General features: G+C 43.4%; 1 protein-coding gene across 1 annotated transcript in view; it reads left to right on the top strand.

The window, feature by feature from the left end:
• The first annotated feature begins 10,500 nt into the window (after positions 1-10,500).
• The window catches only part of BRINP1 (BMP/retinoic acid inducible neural specific 1), a 171,932-nt gene continuing 164,249 nt past the window's right edge, over positions 10,501-18,183 (top strand). Inside the window, exon 1 of the mRNA XM_023628761.2 lies at positions 10,501-11,059. The gene's annotated coding sequence lies outside the window, so the exon portion shown is untranslated. The remainder of the gene's footprint in view (positions 11,060-18,183) is intronic.

Raw genomic sequence — 18,183 nt, 5'->3', positions numbered from 1 at the left:
ACATCTAAAATTACTTGTGTGTATGTTTTCCGAGGAGATGTGCTTAGGGTCAAATGTTGATATGGACATTGGTTATTTTTGTAACACTTATCTCTTCCATATTTCTTGTAATAGCACCACAATTTTCTTCAGAGAAGTCACCTTTTCCCTTAATCTATCTGGTTGAGGTGATATTGAGCCACTCTCTGGATTTGGTGTATAAGAGGACCATCATGGAGATTTAGTGGAGGGAACACAACCCTATCACAACAAGTTGGACACAATCTTAGGACTTTGGGTTGGGACTGTTGGGAACAGTTAACATTCATCTTCCAGCTACATGTCGAGAAAGTCTGCCTGAGCACTTAGACAACCCAGAGGGAGAAAGAACTGAGAGAGGCAGGATGGGTTCTAAGGACATGGAGCCAAATCCGAAGCAAGTTGTACGTCTGTTTTTTTCAGTTACTTGATCCAACAAATTTCTTTTTCTGCTCCAGCCAGTTGCATATGAGTTTGTTGTCATTTTCAAGCAAGAGAGTGCTAATTGATACAGCAAGTTTGATTAACTACTCCTATTCAAAGCCTGTCTGAAGTTCCTGTAGCCCCCTAGAGTGTGTAGCAATCTTGCAAGATAATTAGCATGGAAAACTATATAGCTTGGTTGTATCATGGTCTGATTATTTAACAGTGTTATTATCAGCAAGATCTAATACAGGCAAATGTCCTAGCAGAGAAGAGCAATGACTAAATTCATTAACCATGGCTTTGTTTACCGTCTCATTGTTTAATCAAACAGACATTAATTTGTTTCTTAGGATACTTGTCCCTAGTAAAACCTGCAGTGTCCACATATCAATGAAAGAGGGTTTGATAGCTATAAATATGTTCAGATTTCATAAATACTGTATTTCACACAAGCGGCAGGAGGGACCTAGGCTCCGTAAACAATTTTCTCTGCTGACATCCGTAATAAAACCCACAGAATGATAAAAGTTACACAGTGCTTGATCTTGAAAGTAGCAAGGTAAAGATATCCTTAATTCACAATTTAGATAATTCTTTTATTTGATCCTGCCATCAGACAGGCATGCTTTTATCTTTAGCATCTACAGAGGGCTTCACCTGTTTCAGGGAGACAACATGCAGCCCTCGCATTTAGGTTTCATCTTCCATGACAAATCTAATTGATCGGTAGTTGTTGCCTAGAGGCAACAATGCTAAGGAGCATTTTGGAGTTTGTAGGAGAGGGTTCCCTCAATTAGCAATGGTGGATTAGCAATGGTTTCCCCAGGCAAGAAATGGACAAGAAGTAACACCAAGGGGACACCAAGAGATATTGAAAATCTAAGAACATCTGCTGGTTTGAAACAAAATAGATTAGCTAGGTGAACTCAAGCTAATTGCAATAGGAGAAAATTATAAACAGTGACAAAAGGATATATTTATCCGCCAGTTTGATATCACTTTGGACTCAAATAGATGAGGCTTGTACTCTCGGTGTTACAGTTTGTAAAAGGGCATCCCAGTATGCCTGAGCACAGAAGAGCATGGTAACTAAAAACACAGACTTACTACGTTGGGTTTCAAGCCAAACTTCAGCTCTTGCTAGCTGTGTGTTCATAAGAAAATCATTTTACCTCCCAGAGCCTCAGTTTCTTCATCTATGTTTCATTATCATCAGTTTCTTCATCAACATATCAGCCAGGATTCTGTTGCCATAGATAACCTGTGACTCATGGCTTTTTTGAAGTTTATTTTAATTTACTTAATTTATTAAATTAAACCATATTTATGAAGCACTTAGCAAACTCTCGGGCACATTAAAAGCATGAAACAAGTGGCAAATAAAAACAGCAAAGAAAAATAGCTGTACCAGTGATTCATTTTATCTAACCCAATCAGTGACGGTAACTTGGTCAGAACAAGTCATGTAAGGAACATTCATGGTCTGGAGGTGGCATATGTAATTGGGATCTGGAGACGTTTTCACCATTCAAAAGCCTAAGATACAAACAAAAACTCTCTGCCTTGTGTTGTCTTTTTTGCTTTAAAGACCTATAATTAGCGGTTATAGAAAATCATGGTTAAGTGCATTGAATTGTGAGTTCAACTATATGCATTTAAATTTTTGTTTGATATTTGCTCATTCTTCTCTCATTGAAGATGATAACCATAGCATCTATCTAATGGGATTTTTGTGAAGACTACATGAGTTAATACATGGAAATCAGTTATAGAAATGCCTGGCCCAAAGTAAGTGTTCAGTAAGTGCTGTTATTAATAATTATATAATTCCTATTTGGAGGTATTACACCTCTAAGTATGGTGCCCATTGATTGAGGCTTACTGCATATCAGGCTTCATGCTAAATGCTTATCTTATTTCAACATTACAACAACCTTGTTGGGATAAGTGTTACATCCTAATGAGACTATATGTTCCCAAGAAGAACTGTCTGTTCACTGCTATAGACTAGATTTCTGGCTCAAGGAAGGTGCTCAATAAGTAATTTCTGGATAAACTATTGGCTCTCCATTTACCAAATGATAACATTGAGGCTTGAAAGGGTTAACGTTATATGTGTAAGGTTCCTGGTAGGACTCACTACGTGTCTCCCTGGGAGACGGTCATGCCAGATTTTGGCCCAAATCTTTTTTGATTCCAAACTCTATTTTTCATGTCCATTATGCTCACTGACATGAAAATAGTTAGAGTTTATTCACACTTCAGAAAAAAATTATGTCACCAGATCTGAAGACCATCTTATCAGGATAAAGCTGTGGAGCAAATGTGAATACATTTTCACATCCCCAACCCCAAATAATCAGGTTTATCTGGATGTAATTAACTTCACAATTACTCATCAACAGGACAAGGCTTTATATGAAAAAGAAGTCACTGGATGGGATAATTTTGCAAGCTGAGTGGGAGCAATTTCTCATTCTCTAGGCTTGGAGGTATTCATGAATGGAGATGAGGTGGGCTATCAGGGGTTGATATGCAGTATAGGAATCTCCAGATATTTAGCACCAGCAGGTATTGTCACCTGATCACGTGATGTCAGAGCTGAAAGGGAAGACTGTAGAGATAATTTGACCCAACTAGCTAATTTACATACTACATTAAATTTCCATGCTATGCAACAACTTCCCACAAATTTAATGACTTAAAAAACACACATTTATTGTCTCACAGCTTAAGTAGGTCAGGAGTCCAGGCATGGAGTGACTGGATTCTTCACTCAAGATCTCATTAGACTGAAATCAAGAGGTCAGTTAGGGCGGGGATTATCATCTGGGGCTTGGTGTCCACTTCTGATCTCACAGGTTGTAGGCAGAATCCATTGCCTTGTGGTTGTAGGACTGAGGTTCCTGTTTTCCTGCTAGCTGTCATTCAGGACTACTTTCAGCTCCTAGAGACAGCCCATTGTTCTTTGCTATATAATATAACATAATCATTAGTGAGATACTTCATCATATTCCCAGGTTCTGTCCACACTCAAAGGAGAGAGGATCATTCAGGGCAAGGGTCACTAGGGATCAACTTAGAGTTCTGCCTATCACATAAGTCAAGAATATATGGCTCAAAAGGACAAATAGACTTGATTTGTCTGAGGTACAGGGCTTACTAGAGATAGAACTGTATTAATGGCTATTCACTTGGCTCCAAGTTCATCTCTCTACTTCTGGTCTCTGTAAATCAAATGCTTCAAAGTTTTGTGTCTAAAACTCAATCACCCTGATTTATAATGCTCTATTAGTCAGGATACATTTGGTAGCAAGTGACAAAAACCCAAATCAAACTGTCTTAAATAGAAAGGAAAGTTATTGCCTCATGGGATCAAGTGTCTGTCTATGACTGCAGACATCTCCGGATCTATTTTGCGGTTAACTGTTCCTCCATGTTGCCTTCTTTCTCAGTCAGGTCTCCTCATTGTGGTGGCAAAGGTAATCCCCAGAACTGTAGGCTTGGATTCTACCAGCTAAGTATGTCCACTGATATTATTCTGCTTTTAGGAGCACTTTTATTTATTTTTTTTAAAGATTTTATTTTTTTTTCCTTTTTCTCCCCAAAGCCTCCCGGTACATAGTTGTATATTCTTTGTTGTGGGTCCTTCTAGTGGTGGCATGTGGGACGCTGCCTCAGCGTGGTTTGATGAGCAGTGCCATGTCCGCGCCCAGGATTCCAACCAACGAAACATTGGGCCGCCTGCAGCGGAGCGCGCGAACTTAACCACGCGGCCATGGGGCCAGCCCCTTAGGAGTACTTTTTAATAACAGGTTCAGTAAATGTTCTGGGGCTGACTCTGATTGTACCAATCTATGTCAATACCCATCTCTAAACCAAACACAGTGACTATTGGGATAGGACACCCTGACTGACCAGCCTTTATCCTGTGCCCTAGAGCCACAGCGTAGAATCAGCACCTCTAGAACCACATGGACTGAGAGACTCAGAAGGCTGGTTTCCCAAAGGAAAAGAAAGATGCTGTTAGCAGAAGAGAAAAATGGAGGTGAGGCAAATGGTACCAATAGCCTATGTAGGGCTCCCCCTAGTGGAATGTGGCAGCGAGTGAGAGCTGGGGGAGAGTCGGGTTATTGGAAAGAAGAAGGTGCCAAGACAGAATAGAGTGTAATAGATTGATTACTAAACTACCGAAACAGTATTGAAGAGAGCAATAAAGAGAATTAGTACACCAGCCTCGGTGAGTTTGAATACCTGGGTTCAAGTCTTGGGTCCATCATTACAAAGCGTTATCTTTATGCCAGTCATACTAAGTCCCTGAGCCTGTTTTCTTTTCTGTGAAGTGGGGCTATCTGCTGTGCCTACCTCATCTTCCAGTCATTGAAAAAAATAAGATTCCAAAAAACAAAGCAAAACAAGGGAGAAAGTATTTGAGATTTCAAAATGGCTTACATATGCTGAATTATTGATTTAAGTAGAATATTGAAATTTGCAATAGGTATAGCCCTCAAGCCTGAGCCAACAGGATAGTATTTTTCTGGACACCTTTTCTAAAGTCCTTTTCAGAAGTCATATGCCACCAGGGTAACGGCTTGGGCAAGTTCAGGCCTAAGGAAGCTGGCACTTTGGCAACATGGAAGGGAGAGCGAGGAGAGAGAAAGTTAGGCATGTCTAGCAAAACAAGTCAGCATGTGCTCATGTCCAAATACATCCATTCTGGTGGCTGGAGGAGCCTATCGGGAGACCAGGAAGAGCGCAACTCCTTGGCCAAGGTGTTAGTGGGTGATGACATGTCTCCAGAATATCAGTGAGTTTACTGAAAGACTACAGCCAATAGCTTGGGATACCAGGATCAAGGCTCACTTATGCAGATTAGCATCTAAAAGGCAAAAAGTGAAGAGTATTGATATACTTAAAGGTTGAAGGGCTTATGAAGAACTGTTTAATCAGTACATATATACTGGACTCCTCCCATTTGAAGGGTTAGGTAGCAGAGTGACTATGGGTTTGGCTTCTGTAGCAGACTGGCCTGGGTTTGAATCCTGGCTCTGGTATGTGATATTGGGTGATTTGTTTAACCTTCTCCATTTTCCTCATCTGAAAATGAGGGTTATAATCATAATAATAGTACTGATATCACAGGACTGTTTGAAGGACTAAATGAAAAAATGTGTATGAAGCACACAGAGCAGCTCCTGGAACATAGGGCATGGTTAATACATGTTCACTATTTTTAGGTACCAAGGTCTCATCATGAAGATATCTTTCATGGCTTTGACTATTAGTTCTAGCTCAGGAAACATATATTAAACCAATATCAACAATAACTGTTTAATTACAATGATGATACATGTTATGAAGGAGACATTAAGGGTAGTGAGAGAGCTGATAGCAGGGGACTTGCCTTGGTCTGGGGGTCAGAGAAGTGACATTTACCCTGATACTTAGAGGATGAACAGGATTTGGCTAGTTGTGCAAAGTGGCTTCTGACAGAGGGAAGAGCTAGCACAAAGTCCTAGGGGTATAAAGGAACTTTGTCAACTCTAGTGATTGGAAGGGAGCCAGTGTGGTTGGAGTGGAGGAGGAGACATGATATTAGAAAGAAAGATCATGCACAGCTTCGTACACTTCATGTTAAAATGTGTTTTACCCTAATTAAGTGGTAGAAGATATGGCATGTGAACTAACTATATAAGGAGGGGTCAGATTTGGTCATCAGAAGTGAAGAGTTGCTTGGGAGGAAAAGATATGGCAGTAGAGAGATAGTCTAATTAAGGGCACAGACAGAGGGATGTTGGGGACCAGGAACCAGTGAGCAGTTAATTTTTGCTAACAGAGAAGTTACAGGGGGGATAGGTATGTATAAATAACACAGTAAAGAGCACAGGGGCCAGATGATGGAAGATGTTAAATTCTGGGTAGAAAAATTCTGACTTTGGTACTTTGGTATGCAATTAAACATCCTCCAGGATTGGAATAAGTAGAATGATGGATAAAAGTTGTGTTTTAAGTATTTTACCCCAACAGGTTTGGGAAAGGGTGAGAGTGCAATGGGGAAGAGGGAGAGAGAGAGGGAGAGGGAGGGAGATGGAGACAGAGAGAGACAGGAGAGAGAAAACACTAAATGGCATATGACATTTTTATTCAATTAAAAGATGCCCATAAAACCTAGATTAAAGACATGAAAGGCTTGAATGTTTCTCATACATAGTAATCACTCAATAAATATTAATTCTTATTAATTCAACTGCATGTGAAACAAAAATAAAAATAGCTCTTGATAGATGCAAAATTCTGTGCTTCATATAGAAGAAAACTTTTCCTTCTCCTAGCTCTTGCAACATTTCCTATAGACCCTGAACATGCCAGCTACATTCTCTGGTGCCTTGTGGTTATTTAGGGATAGGTATGGCTCAGCAATGGACTTCAGACTCCTAGAAGACAGGCCAGGGAAGATATTTATTTCTGAATCTTTCGCACAACCTCACATTCAGCAGGCACTTAACAAATGTGGGCTTTCTTCTGCAGTTGTTCAGTCTGTTCTTAACCCAAAGCACCCCAGATTAAGGGATTTTAACTCCTTTGAGATTTGACAGGAGTAGTAAACTTAAGATTTTGAGGCAGCAGCAGGTGGCTCAGAGTCCTACACAAATAGGACTAAATCTTATCTTTATTTAAGGAGGGGCAAGTAGAATTTCCATCACTGAACATTTATCTATATTTCTTGTCCATTTTGAGCAAAAAAGGCTACTTACCTGCTTTTTGATTTTTCTGTTGGCTTCCCCTCTTCCAATTCTTAATCTCAAATCTAAATGAAGCGACTTATAAAATCCAAGGCCAGGATGGAGACCAGAAAAGTCATGGACTTTAGAGGTTCTAAAGCTGGGATCCAGGTATAGGCATCTAAGAATGAGACTGGCAAAGAAGGATTGTACGAAATTCCATGCAAAATTTTGTGGGCCTTTTTGTAAATACACTTTTCACAAGAAGGAGGATCTATAGCAGTTATGAGATTCTCAAAAGGGTCTGTGACTCTAAAAATATGATCCGATGCTTGTCAAACCATCATGCTGGTAAGACTAAAAAGGAACATCACATTGTTTCATTAAATGTCCTAAGAAAAAGATCTCATTCTACTATCACCCAAGGTCCACAGACAGGAAGTTCTTTCTTAAGTCTACCCTGATCCTTTGGCACCTCCTCCCTATGCAAGCCCTTGGTAAATTCAGTGGAAATAGCAAACAGCTGCTCACCAACACCCACCCCCAAAGAAAGAACAAGACATTTCTCACATATCTCAAGCTGCTTTAAATGTTCTTTCTTTGGCAAAGAAGAAAAAAATGAAATATATTTTTGGCCTCTAAACCTTTTCCCACCCGTGTGTATTTCTGCAGAAATGTTATCCATATGGTTCTGATTGCTTTCTCCATAAGTCATTAGGAATGCTTCACACTTAGAACTTTTCTGATGACCAAGGAGTCTTTGGAGACTTTTAAAAATGGCCATCTTAGCCTTTCTTCACAGAAACAGGGAAGCTAAACAGAGCCAAATGCAAATGAACTAAGACCTAGAAAGGTTGGAGTTTTATTCAAAACTCAGAAACCATAAGGCTTGATGAGTCTTAAATCTATCCATGCAAAGCCTTCACCTCCTCCTCCAGGGACAAGAGCTGGTTAGTACTCCATTGGCACAGAAGATGCAATGGTCTCAGCCATTTGAGTGGATAATTAGGGTTGAGGGCAGTGACCCTGTTACATTCTAAGCTCTTCCAATCACCCTAAGGCTTCCCCATTATTTCCAGGGGACACAGTAAAGATTTTGGACTTAGACTTGAGTGTGAAATTCCTGATACCATCACTTACCAGCTGTATCTTGGCATGTTACTCAAGTTTTCCAAGCTTAAATTTCCTATGATGTAAAAATGGGATAGTATTACGTATCTCATACCTCACAGCATTTTGAGAATTACAAAAGATAATATAGGGAAGCTCCAAATGAAATTCCTGGTGTATGGTAAAAGTTCATAAAATCTCTCTTTTCTTCTCTTTCTTTCTGTCTAACAGTAGTTGGAGCTGGGAAGGGTTCTGTGTTTCCTGAGGTAAATATTGACTGTGTGGGATATTGGAGAGGAAGACAGGAAAATGTTTCATAATGTTAAGTCCTCTCTTTCGAAGACATCTGGACCACAGCCCATCTTGGGAGACTGATTATGAAAGAAGAGCTGAGAGGAATCTGTCTGTACCTTGGTCCTCCTCTAAAGCTGCCTGACTAGGTTGTTTCAAACTGATTTCAGAACTGCATTCCCGGCAGAGCTGCTGTTGCCTACACTCACTGAAGGAGGCATATCTGAGCTGGGGCATGAGGGAGAAGCAGAGGATAAAGGAAAGGATGGGGTAGAGAGAGAGAGAGCGAGGAAAAGCAGAAGAGAATGAAGAAAGGAGAGAGGAAGGAATAAGATAGCAACCTGGGACTGCGTACCGAAATAGATGGGAGAAGCAGTGTTTGTGGTGGATGTCTTTCTTTGTGGTCAGAATCAAAGTCACAGCTGCCTCAGGAACCACTGCTCAGGATCTGAACCTGGGCCAGAAGCCAATGGAAGAAGAAAATTGCCCAAGCAAAAAGGGAGAAGATGCTTCTAGGCAGAGAAAGCTCTCCGTTGGTCAGTGGCTGGAGAGCTGTCCGTGGTGCTGACTACCCGTCATTTGGATTAGAGGGCAGGAGAAGCAGAGAGGAAATTTGAACTGGCTACTGCTCCCCTCCTCTCTCCATGCTTTCCTGGGTCCTGCACTGCTGAAACCCAGGCTCATCCTAGTCACTTCTCTCTCTCCCTTTTTTCTCTCCTTCCTTGTCAAATAATTTTTTTTCCTCAAGTTCTCAGTTCCTCACTCAGGAATTTCTCTTCCATTTTGTTTCAAGACTCCTCTTCCTCTAATTCACAAGCCCCTAGATCCTTCTAGACCTCCCTAGTTGTCACATGTCTCTCCTCTCGCCCTTTGGATATTAATAACATTGGTAACAATAGCAATCATAATTAGAGATAGCATGCTTTGAACACTCACTTGGTGTCAGGGAGTATTCTGAATGCTTTTACATACATTAACTCATTTAAATCTTACACCAACCATGTTAGAGAGGTAGTTATCTTATCCTATTATACAGATGAGGAATTGAGGCTTAAGAGGTAAGTAATTTGGCCAAGATCACATAGCTACAGGATTCTAACCCGTCCAGAGCCTGTACTTTTATAAATCTAGGTTCCTTTATCTTTCTTATCACTTTTTCCTTATTGCTCCTTGCCCCTCCATCTGGTAGCCTCGCCGATGCCACGGGCCCTTGCCTAAGTTTCCAGGAACTAGAAATCTTCACTGCTGATTTGGCTTAAATTAAAAAAAAAGTAAAGTAAGCACACATACAGAACATTCAGTGTGTGAGAATTCAGATTGTGTACTAGTCTTCTTTTCTGCTTCAGGGAGAGGCCTCCTGACAGCAACCCCAGCCTGTATCTCAGGCTAGATTCAGAGTCTTTAGTTCTGTATAATAACGCCTTGGCCTCCAGACCTTAGCCCCTTTCCTGCCTCTGGTGAGATCGAGAGAACTTTGCGTCCCCTCAGCTTCTTACCCCTACATCCTGCCCACATAAAGAAACACTTGCTTAGTTCTGGGAGGTTACGTGGGCTCATGCCTACCCGTACAGAGAAACAAACGAGACTTAAATACTCATAGAGAGGCACACAGATACAAACGGACCCACACGGGCACCTCCCGAGACAAAACCACACTCAGATAGAGACACACAGAAACACAAGCACCCGCATACCCAGAAACGCTCAGATACTCGCGACGCACACAGCTATAGACACGCTTAAGAACACCACGATGCGAGGGTTTGCGCAGACACACCACACACAGTTCTCTCGGGTGCTCATACACGGAGACGAGCCACTCTATCCCCAGACCCATGAGACTCCCCAGTGGCTCAGCCTCAGCCCACCCAGATCTCCCCTCCCTCGGAGGAGGCCTCTCATTTCTCCTCTTCTCCCTTCTCCTCCTCCGCCTAAAGATGTACAAAACACTCCTCAGAATAAACCCCGGCCCTTGGCTCCTCCTTCCCCGCCCCCAGGCAGCCGCTCCCCCATTCATTTTCGCCCGTCTCCGGGTAAGTCCCTCCCCCCGCGTAGCCCGGCCTCCGCTGCTCCCCGCCCGGAGACCGCGGCGCACTTGGACTTCCCTCTCCATTCGCTAGCCGCCTCGCTCCCGGTCCCCACGCTGCGAACTGATCTGGCGCGGGGGGAGGAGGAAAGCGCAGGCGAGCGAACGAGGGAGAGAGGGAGAGAGCGAGCGATCGAGAGGGAGAGAGCAAGAGCGAGAGAGCCAGGAGGCAGAGGGAGTAGTGACCGCCTTGCGGAGCCGGGATTCATGCCTGTCCTCGGGACCAGCGAAGGGGACTCTACGGCTGAGTATGAGCCAGGCTGCTAGGAGCCAGGTACCCCCACGCCTGCAGTCCCCGCGCCGTTCCCGGTATGCGAGCTGGACGCAGGGCTCTCCCAAGTTCCCACCGAGCCGAATAAAAAACGTCCGCCCGCAGCTCTCCGCCAAAGACGGACATTGACTCCAGGTAAGGCGGCGGCGGGTGCAGCGCCCGGCAGCCCCGCTGCCCTTGGACAGCATTCGGGGTGCCCCCGCCCGCCCTGCCCCTCCCCCTCCCAGCACCCTTTCCCTCTTCCCTCGGGCGCCCCCCCCCCCCCCCCCGCTTCCAAGTCCTCTCGGGTTCCCGGGAGGGGAGAGGGGTCTCTGTATTCTGGGGCGCAAAGGGTTAAATGCGGGTTTTAGTGAGTGGCTTGTGTGCTCCCCGCGCGCTCCCGACGTGTGTACCATGGTGGAAACTTGATGTGGTGCTAGTGTGTGTTTGCGTGTGCGGCGTCGTTAGCGTTTGATGCGTGTGTTTGTGATGTGTGTGTGTTTGTGTAGGGGAGTGGGTGAAGAGAAGTCCTGTAACCTACTTAAGACGCGATGTGTGTGTGCATATTTGTACGTATGTGTTTGTATGTGTGCGCTTGGTCTTTTTAATTAGATCTTTCTAGCCTACACGGAATGGGATCCTTACTATAGATAGGATCACGTAGCCATCGGGAAACCCGCTGTGGACTTCCTCTTGGGGCTCTGGGCTTTGGGAAGGATTATGGGGATGAGGATGGCACCTTATTTAGCCCAATATTGGTACCCTTGGAGGAAAATTCCACCAAAGGATAAAGACCTGCTACACTTGTACTCACCATTTAATATGAAAGAGAAATGGCCAAACCCTGAGGCAAAGAGATGCTGTGGCTTTAAATTCTACACTGGGCAGACTCCAGGATTCTGATGGGAATTTGGAGTCACTGGGTAGTGGGTTACAGAGAAAGGGAGAAGTCAGCGGTGGGCCCCTTATCTGGGGCTTGGCAGGTCTGGAACAGTCTATTCTGCCTCTCTGTTTGTAATCATAACAGTGTTAACAGCACCTCCTGCTTCTGCTGCTTTTGGGGACGAGCCTGGCAAGTTTGCATGGATCTCCCTCCAGGGAAAGGAGAAAGAGTCCTCAGGGACTTGATCATCCATCATAGTTACACAGGATCACAGAGGAAATTTCATTTGGGGGCAGCTCTGGATAATATGGAAGGAGACAGATGGGGCACTTCCCTAAGACAGATTCCTCCTTCCCTTCCCCATTTCACACGGGCTTGGGAAGCCCCAAGAGAACCTTCCTAAACTGTGCCTCCTCCTGGCTCCACTGGAGTTAGGAGGATACTGGGAGAAGGCAGAGAGGTAGTGTGTGTGTGTGTGTGTATGTGTGTGTGTGTGTGTGTGTTTCAGTACTGAGGGAAACCTACAATTTGGAACCGGTTGTGGGTGGGGAACTCAAGGCAGAATGTGGCTGTAATTGACTTAAACTGCTGTGGATTTGCACCTCACATCTCTTGCTTGGCTCCAAAATGCTTCCAAGGGCACCGGGGTGGTGGGAAGCATCTCAGTAAGGAAGACAGTTCAAGTCCCTCTTTCCTCTTCCCTCCACCTCCCGGGAGGCTCTCTAGGTAAGTCCCTTGGCCACCCTGGCTAGGTCCTGCTGGGCTTGGAGTCTGGGGCCAGCCATTGATTTGATTCCCGGCTGCCTCTTAAAGGCTTGCCCTACTCAGCAAAAATGCTGAGTTTTACTGCTGTTAGCATGGCTTCCAGACTCGGCAGCTGCTACTTTCCCAAGGTAAGAGGCAGCCGTTCTGCTCTCAAGCAGCGAGGCTAGAGGAGGACAAGGGCTGAGAAGCTGGGACACAGCTTGTCTACCCTAGGTGGAAAGAAGCCACTAAAAAGACCTTTTGGGGAAAATAAAAGTAGAAATATGCTTGTCTTAAAAAAATTTATACATTTGGCTATATGGTTCTTCTGGGGAAAGATAAAAGCAAACATGTGTTTGCAGAAACCTGCCCTGGCGGGTGGGTGACGGTGCTACCTGCAGGCACTTGCAGACACACCATTCTCTGGCTAGAGGCTGATACCTCTGGCTGAAACCATCACACAGCCATAAGGAAACTGCTTGGGGAAACTCGTGTCACAGCAGAGCTCCCTAGTTCATTTTGGGTGGGGGTACGAAGATGGAGGCGGACACCTCATGTTAGAAACTGCTCTCATTTTATCTTTTTTTTTCATAGGCAATTGAGGTTGGGAGGAATATTAAAGAGCAGACAGGCAGGACTCTGTGGCCCAGAGAGGGGATGAGAATTCCCCAACATTCTCTAGCGAGTTGATGTTATGGACCCAGGGCTCGAACCTTTGATGCCTGACACCCAGGTCAATGTCCTTTCCACTCCACCACACTGCCCAGGGACTATATATTACTCTCCATCCCTAAACTGCCATTATGCTCCCATCCAAGACAATTGCTTGTCCGCCCTCATCAAACTTCTCATTTCAGAGATGCATTTCAAAGCTACTCCATCTGGAAACGTGACACTGGAGAGAAAGTGTCCAATGCCCCAACTACTCTCCCCGCTAGACAGACAGACAAGCAGACAGACGGACAGACACACAGACGATACGTTCTTTCTCCAATGCCTCTAGAAATTATGCATAAACGGACCCCATACTGACTATAACTGGTAGACAGAATCCAGCAGAGTGTCTGGACTGTGCCTGAGCTCTTTACTAAGGAATGTTTTGCTTTCCAGAGAACAAAGTGTACACCCATCCTCTGATGCAAATACTTCAGGCAAATTAATTTCTTTATATTAATGACAATCTTACCCCTATACAGTTATACATATTACAGTCACAGGAGCATGTGCAAGCACACATGCACACATGCACTCATGCACACACACGCACACAGATCCAGAAACCTTTCTTACTTGCTATAGTCCCCAAAAGAGAATTGCAACCTCCGCACACAATTTTGTTTCCGTAAATAGAGGCATCACCCACACGAAGACTGGGACTCATAGTCCCAGGGAAGGGAAATTCAAAGCCCTGTGAAAGATAGGCCCATGGAAAGTCAGATTCAGGCCCATGCAAAAGTGTCCTCCCTGGATGCTCGCTTCAGGGTACAGACGAGCGCTGAGAAAAAATATGGGGGTTTGGGCCCATCTGCAATAGAGCCTTTTTCATGCAGGCTTTTCCAGGGCTGGATGGCACTTTAGCTCCCAGAAGGGGGAGCTGTGACTCCATTTCAACCAAAGAGAACCAGCTCAGAAATTCCAAATCAGCTGGTGGGCCCCCGTTGAGTTCAGAAGGCCCAGCTCAGGCTGCAATGAATGTATTTGAAACTGTACAGGTGAGGACCTTAAAAACGCTCTCCCCTGGACAATCCAAATAAAACATCTCCTTCTTAGTGCTTGCAAGAGTTTATGCTATTGACCGCAAAATCCTCTATTTCTCTGGAAAGGTCTTTGCCCAAGGGGCAAATGTGTGAGGAGACATTTTCTGGGTTGCATCCTCCAGTTTGTCTCCTCCCAGTTCCTTGGATGAAATCACCAGTACATATCACCTGAACTGGCCACTGAGGTCAGACACATCCTGCCCTTCTTCTCTCCCTTCATCCCCCTTGTCAAAATTCAAAGATTAACAGATTGGCCACGGAACTCCTGGTAATCATGTTAAGACATAGGAAGGGGGTCACATGAAGAGGACAAGTGTTCAAATGTCATTCCCCAAATAATCTGCCTCACTGTTTTCCGTTTGAACCCCTTCTGCAAAAACACCTTTATTTTTCTCTCCTCCATCTCCCAACTTCAGCCTCTACTTTTAAAAATCGTACCCTTATAATCCAACATCCAGTTCAAATGACTCTTCCAAGAAGTCTTCCCCAAATCTTATTTTGGAATTAATCTTTTTCTCCCATGTTCTTTCATATAATTTTATCTGAAACTCTATTTTAGCTTGTGTCTCTCTGTGCCCCGTTTTATACCTCTAAGGGTATATGTCTAGCTTGTCCTGTTAAATATGGTCATCCAATGAGCATCTTTTTAATCCCCAGGGACTGACACACAGTAGTTCTCCATAAATATTTGCTGTTGCATTTGAAGTCCAGTCTCAAAGGCAGCTGTAATCTCTCTCTCTTTCACTCTTTCTGATAATTGTTTCATATTCCCTCAAAGCAATGCAATCATGACTTCAAAATCACATCACCTACTTGGAAGTGAACATTACCCTATTGTGTTCCAGGGTCTTCAGTTTTGTTCTCGTTTAATCTTCCTTCCTACCTGGTGAGGCAGATACAGCCCTTCTACAAAAGAGGGAAGTAAAGCTCATTCTGGCTAGGTCCCTTGCCCAAGGTCACATGACCAACATGTTGAGCTAGAACTGGAACCTAAGTCTTGCTTGCTTCAGTATCTCTGCTCTTTCCAGCATACCTCTGAGTTAACGGTACCCGTTGTGGATGACCAACAAGATTGGGTTGTTCGGTAGATGCTGGGAATAGATGAAGGCATATTATTAACTCTTTGAAACTTATGTTATGAAGGAGTCAGAGAGTCACCGGATCAGAGAATGTCAGTGTTTTAAAGTTTCTAAATAACCAAAACTTTCTTCTTACTTAAGCATCAAGAATTCTTTTTGTAATGCCCATAATACATGGCCACTCAGCCTCATTTTTAGTACTTTTTAGCAACAGTCAACTCATTATCACACAAATCAGCCTATGTTGTGTAGAGAGAGCTTTGTTGGAATGTTTTCTCACCTTGACCCTACAATCTACCTTCTACCCATGTGTCTCTGAAATCACACAACACAAGTATAATTCTCTTCCACTTATCAATTCTTCACATATTGTGGAAGCATAATCATATCACCACAAGTATTCTCTTTCAGACAAGAAGGTCCTATTTCCACACCCGTCTCCTGTAATATTCATTTGAGTCCCTAACCAAGCTGGATGTTGTCCTGTGGGCATTCTGTAGTTTATCTCACTTACTGGGTTTAAAAGCCACAAAAGGGGGAGGGTGACTTGAAATTGAGCGAGGGTTAAAAGGGGGCATTCATTCATTCAACAAATATTTATTGGGCACCCACCATTTTTTAAGCATTGGTCTAGATCGGTGCCTGTCAAATAGAACTTTCTGTGGTGATGGATATGTACTCGATGCCGTTCAATATGGTAGCCACTAACTACATGAGACTACTGAGAACTTGAAATATGGCTAGTGTTACTGATGAACTAAATTTATAATCTTATTTAATTTTTATTTTAATTTAAATAGCTGTATGTGCCTATTGGCTACTATACTGAACAGTGCAGATCCAGACATTAGAAATGTAGCATGAACATGGTCCTGTGTCCATGAAACTCATTGTCTAATGGAAATAAAATGGATCATAAATGAGTAACCAAACACGTAAGCAAAATAATTTCATATAATAGTAAGTGTTATGTAAATAATAATTTGGGGTAATAGGCCAGAAACAAATGTAGTCTGTATAACTTTTGATAGGATAATCAGGAAAAGACTTCTCTAAGGGAGTGATAATGGAGCTGAGATTTCAATGAGAAGGAACCAGCCATGTGGCAGAGAGAAAAACAAAAATGAAGTCACTAAACAGGGGCAAGCTTAGAAAATCTAAGGGACAGTGTGGCTGAAGCTTTTGAATAAGAAGGAGAATGTTTTGAGATGAAAATAAGAAAAACAGACAGGAGCTAGATCTCAAAGGCCTTGTACGAGATGAGGGAGTGAAAAGTCTAGATATTTCCTCCTTGAAATCTCCCTGTTTGGGGAGCAGGTAATCTGAGGACTGAGCTAAAGAGAGTATGGAGATCGACAGAAGCTCATCGTCAAGGGCTCTTGATGGCTTTTCATCACGTCCACTTTTAATCAGTCATTTCAATGAATTCTTCTGATCTTAATTTCTAGTCCTGCTCTGAGTGCTACACACCCTGGAAATACCAAAATCTAAAGGGAGGAAGAGAAACTAGAGGAGAGGATATGGATAGAGAGGAGGAAGATAATGAATACCCAGGGAGAAGGTCATTGAAATGAGGTCTGGTGAACAAGGATGAAAGCTGGAATCAATTTGGATCAGCAAATATTTATTGCGTATCTTGTCTGGGAAAGGCCTTGACCAAAATGACTTAGAGGTTATGGTGATGAATTCTGCTAGGTGCTGGCAATCTAATAGAGGAAATCTACAAACCCATTAACAAGTATCATTTTTGGTAGACTGATAATTGTCATTTCAAAAGTTCTGTGAGAGTTTGGGGAAGGGGAAGATTAAAGGAAGACAGAGAGGTGGTGAGGGTGATGATGAGGAGGAGGGTGGCAGTCACTCTAAGGTCTTATAGATCAGAGACTGTATCTTTTCATTTTATATCTCCATTAGTGCCAAATTTCATATGATAAGAACACAGAGACTCAGGGCATCAGATTCTAGTCCTGGCTCCTACCACTTTATGCCTGGATCGCCTTACAAACACATCTGCCCCTCTCTGGGCTTTCCTTCTGCCAATTGAGAAACACCAAACAGCGGCCTGCCTCACTGAAAGGAGTCACCCAGCTCTTTGGAAATATTGCGTGACGAAGTTCTTGTAAAAGCAGAGAGAGAGACACACATGGCAGCCATGGTTCATCACGAGGTTTAGATGTCTTCTCAAAAACAAGCAAATCAAAAATAAGGCATACCTCAGGGCACATATTGTGACTCAGACAAAGTGGCTGAGTGGGATAGATGTGCTGCTATTGTAACTTTTAATATCAAAATGATTAAGTGGTAGCATGAAACGCACTGTCCTCCTGGAACACAGTAGCTTGAAAAGGCTGTCTAGAAATCCATAGACAGTCTGTGCTACTGAGGGGGCAAAGAAGACAATTAAGAAGATAATGAGACTGAGGAAAAGTGAAATTAATTTCTTTTTTTCCTATGAGGGTGAGGGAGATTTTTGTATCTCTAAGGAACTATCTTTTGGAGATTGCAGATGGCCTTAAGGAGAATAGACTGAATAAGACTGGGTGTGAGAAGGTCAAGAGCGGTAAATTACCAGGCCTGTCTGCTGTCCATTGGAGGACACATAGGAATAGAAAGACACAAAATATCTCATTCTCAACAAATCTTGTTCTTGGTTTGCACAATTTTCTCACAGGGTGCTGAGCTGTGTACAAGCATGTTGGGTCATCTTGGGAACAGCTAAGAGACTGTATCCCCCCAAGGGTGAGGAGGTAGATTCATAAGGCAATTAACAAAAGCAAGATGCCATCGTTTTTGTGTAAATTGCAAATGTCGGAGCAG

Source organism: Equus caballus, chromosome 25 (genome assembly GCF_041296265.1).
Source record: "Equus caballus isolate H_3958 breed thoroughbred chromosome 25, TB-T2T, whole genome shotgun sequence".
Lineage (NCBI taxonomy): Eukaryota > Metazoa > Chordata > Mammalia > Perissodactyla > Equidae > Equus > Equus caballus.
This window is presented reverse-complemented; position numbering and strand designations above follow the sequence as displayed.